This window comes from Protopterus annectens, chromosome 4.part0 (genome assembly GCF_019279795.1).
Source record: "Protopterus annectens isolate FY-2018-M chromosome 4.part0, PAN1.0, whole genome shotgun sequence".
NCBI lineage: Eukaryota > Metazoa > Chordata > Ceratodontiformes > Protopteridae > Protopterus > Protopterus annectens.
Window position 1 is genome coordinate 1,386,987,835 of NC_056733.1, and position 4,884 is coordinate 1,386,992,718.

Here is a 4,884-nt window from a genome sequence, read left to right on the forward strand (position 1 = left end):
TCCCCAGGGTTCTGCAATGGGCCCACTCCTCTTTGGCATCTACTTCTCAGATGTCAAAGCCAATGTAAAAGGACTTTGTCTGACCAAGTCCATAGATGACTGAAAACTGGGAGGAGTAAATGAATTCCCCAAGATGAGAACAGCTTTCAGGTCAGTCTTATACAGACAAACATTTGGTGCCAAAGCCATGGCTTAAAACTCCATACCAAGAAATGCATTATAGTACCGTTTGGGAAGTCTATTACCCTGGGTAACCATGTCATCAATAAAACACCCTTAAAAGTTGACTCACTTATCAGAGATCTGGGAACCCATGTACACAGTAACCTAGCCTTCAAGCAGCATGTGTACAAGGTAGTAAGAAAATCCTTCTATGTTGCTTTACTTATAAGCAAGGGCATAACATCTAGCTGCAGAGAGGTCAGCATACTACTGTACTTGGCCCTCATCAGACCCATCATAGAGTTTAATGCCTCCTTTGGTATGTACCTGACTAGATACATGCAGCAATGGGAATGTCCAGAAAGCTTCCTCACAAAAAGAATAGAAGAAAGCAAACACAATATCCTACACTAATCACCTCAAAACTCTTGTCTCTTTACTCAATATCATACAGATATCAGATCTACTAGATTAAAAGATCTAAATTTTGCTTGCAACATAATATGTTTCTCAGAGAGTTCTCATTCTATGGAACAGGCTCCTCATTTATATGAAGCACGAATTTCTTCCTATCCGTTTCTATTTCCAACTTGAACCAATGGATGGATAATCAGAAATTCAACCCTGGTCTGGCTTCTATGTCTTTGATGGACAGAGGCAGTTGATAAATCATCACCTATATAAATCAAATTTGTGGGTCACATTTGGGTTGCATGGCTAGGCTTATAAGGGCCCTAGTGGTGGTTAGCCTAGTATACACCTATGAATCTATGAACCTACTTGTATCTTTCCTATTAATATGTGTGTTATGATTTTCCACGGATATATTAATAACTACTTCTGTGGCAAACTAGTTACCAATTAGACATAAGTTTAAAGAAAGTATAGCGTCACTTTCATTGCTGGATTCTTTTCTTTGAAATTCCAGGAGGAACAGTTTGTGGTTGACACTGTGTTGTCTGTCTCATGACCAGCTTTCATTTTCAGTTTGAAGCCCTTTACATATTCAGCAGAGTACAAAACAGTTTGCCTTGTATTTGATGACAGCCAGCATTCTTGTCTATGACACTGCTTGCTATCAAGTGACTATAAGAGAATGCATATAAAAAGGGTGGGGGTTATATTTTGTGCCTATAATTTCATTAACTGAATAATTTGACTTATAATAGTAGTAGCAGTGGTTGATTTGCTTACCCTGGGCATACTGGAGGTTTTTCTGTTGTCCTGTGGGTTTGACATATTGGGTATTTTGCTATTTCTTCTTTTACCATTATGGAGTGGGCTTTGATGTCATTTTTGTTCTACTGAGAATATTTATCTTTGGTTCATGAAAGTAGTAGTCACCATAGTAGTGTTTTATGTGGTTTCATCATTTACCTTTTATTCCCATGTCACTGTGTTCTCCCCCCTTCCTTTACTTGAGCATTGTGGATATAAAACAAAATAATAATAATAAAACTGCATTCAGCAGACTTTGGTAGTGATTTGGTGGAAGCCAAGTTACATATGTAAATCTTGTTTCACTAAAGCAATGTCCAACCATTAAACTCTATGTTTGCAAGCGGTCAAGGGCACACATACATTATCTTTTCCTTTACAGCTGTGTTAGATGGGCTGAAGCTTTAGATAGAGTGCATTCACGATCATGTATTGTTTTCTCATTTATCTTACTCCTTGGTTACCTCATGGAACTGCACAGTTTTTAAATAATTTACCATATCTCCTTTTTAATGGATTTAAAGTATGCTTCATAGGCTGTACTTATGGTAATGTAGGGTAATTTTATTACCCTGCATTCTTTCCCCCCCTATCTAAAATCCTAGAGAGGTGTATACATACTCAACTCATGGAATACCTAGAGGATTTTCGACTGGAAACAGACTGTCTGCCTTGCTTGGATTACTTTTGAATACTTAGTAATGCTGTACAATTATATATTTTCTATTATTACTTTTTGTTTTGATTTGTTTTGACTTAAGACAAGTTTACGTTCGCTACTCCTACTACTATTGTCTGATCTGATTAATATACACGGATTAACTAGAAATATATGTACTGAAAATCTTCCACACAGAGAAGTTTCTTACACTGTTTTGGCATACCTAAATACTAACAATCTTCTGTCTAATACACAGCATGGATTTTGGCCTTTTCATAGCACCACCACTGCCCTAATGTCATTCATAGATATAGTTAATAACTTCAGAAACAATGGAAAATTTGTATCTGCACTCTTTCTGGACCTCTCTAAGGCACTCAGTATGGCTGTAAACTTATTAATGTTCTCTCCGATATAAATCTCAGTGAAACTACTATTACCTGGTTCAAAGCTATCTATCTGGTCAACATCAAGCAGTGCAATGGCAGAAAGACCTTTCCCCTCTACTTCCAGTTACTTTAGGTGTTCCCCAAGGCTCCATCCTTGGGGCCCTACTGTTCTCTATTTGTACTAACAACCTTTATACCTCTGCGCTACATGCTGCTGTCATCCAATATGCAGATGACTCTACATTAATATGTGCTGTTCTTCCCTTCAAGAACTTTGTTTACTAACACAAGCCTCCTTTCTCTCTGTGGAATCTTGGCTCTCTAACTCCCAGCTTATTCTGAGCCCTAATAAAACTAAACTGCTGCTCTTCCACCTGGCTATATACACTTCACCATCTCCCTTATTAAACATCACATCCAAAAATAACACCATTATCTGACCTATTGCCCACACTAAACTACTTTGAGGTCAAAATTAACTGTAATTTGAGATTTGATATTCACATCTCACAAACCATAAAGAAGGTCCACAAAAATCGGGTGTCCTATACAGAAATAAGCAATTTCTTACAAGAAAAACTAAAGAAACAATAGCATGCACACACCTCCTCTCAACACTTACCTACGCTTCTCCAATTTTCACTAATCTAAGAAAAACAGACATTGCAAAACATGACTCATGCTTTAATAAAATTGCTAGATTTGCCACATACACTCCTTACAGGTTTCACCACTGCACAGCTCTAAAGCAACTTAAATGATCAGAACTACCACAACTCATCCTTTATAACCAACTTACTTTAGCCCATAAAATTCTGTATCACTCCGAAACAACCCTGCTATAAAAAATCTAATTCATCCCTACACCAGTAACAGGCTGCTACGCTCCAATAATAAACTCCTCCTGGAAGTAACCAAAGCCAATTATACATCAGTGAATCCCTCTTCTCAAATTTTCTAACTAGGAAATGGAATTCCTTACCCACCAACTTAACAACTGCACTTCAATAACACCATTCAAAAAATATTTAACAGCTCACCTTGCCGACACATGGCTCTACTGTTGTGCTACTCCAGGTTAGCACCAATTCACAACAGAAGAACTTCCTCTTTTCTTTCCTAAACTATGTGTAAGACTTCCTGTCTATTTTCCTGCCCTATGTAATATAGGAAATGTCCTATATCTTTCTGACTTATGATACACAGGAGTGACTATGCTTCTCACATCACCATTATCTTGCTACCTTCCCTTACTTGTAAAACTGCATATTATGATTATTATGAATGAAACTTATATTTTATTGTAACCCTTCCTGTATCACGACACTTTCCCTAAATTGCAAAATTGTATATATTAACCTTTATGTATGAATTTTTGTATCCTTCATTTATTATAACAATTATTGTTCATAATCATGGAGCTTTTCTCCCAGGGCCTCCACTATAAAAGGACTTGTGTCCAGTCGGAATTACCCAGTAACCAAATGTAAAATAATAAATAATGATAAAATTAAGTTTCACGTAAGGAATTCAAGCATACCAGAGTAAACAAGCATGTTTTCAGTCTCAGTGGTTACGGGCAGTGTATCAAGGCCATAGGCATCAACCTTTCCACCCCAGAACTAGACTAAAGTCTAGGTACATTTAGGTAGAATTAGAGCTGTTAAGGACATCAGTTACAGTACTTTTATTAGTTAGCATTTAGCATATTATTAATTAATCTGGCTGTGGTAAAAAAGTTTTAACTAGATCTAAGTCAAAATTTATTAAGCAGTCATTGCTGTGATAACAATGAAGAATGAAAAATAAGGACAGAGGTATGCATAACTTTGTGTGTATTAAGAAAAAAAAATAATAATAAATCAGTGTAATAGCATACTGTTCAAGTAATATGTGGGGCATTTCTCACTTTCAGTAACAATTTTAAGTGATATATTGCAGTACAATAACGTACCATTAAAGTCATCAAAGCAAAGTTTATAAAATATATAACATGCATTTTATTTCTTTACAAGTTTATTAAATGTGTTTCTGTAAGCTGTTGGTATGTTTTTTCACATGTGGCCCATTTGTTTCACGTTATGAGAGGTCATTTTCTGTATCTTGCGAAAGGAAGGCTTACAGCTATGAGCAGAAGTTGTTAGATATCAGTTTGAACACCATGTAAGAATTCCTCTCCTTCACCCCCATCTCATCTTAAAATATCATTCAGGTAAAGTATTTATTATTCAAACTGTGTTATTTTAATTCAGTCATTAAACCTTGAAATCTAGTCATGGACATATTCAGCAATTAATTACATAGGTCCATTATTAAATGGGCTTTGTAATAACAACTAAAGGAAGGCCCATTTCAGAGTTCATTACAAGGACAGATAAGTTAAATTTGTTCCAAATTTACTTTAGGTATTAGTTTATACAGTTATCTTTCTTTCATTTTTTAACTTTTCATTTT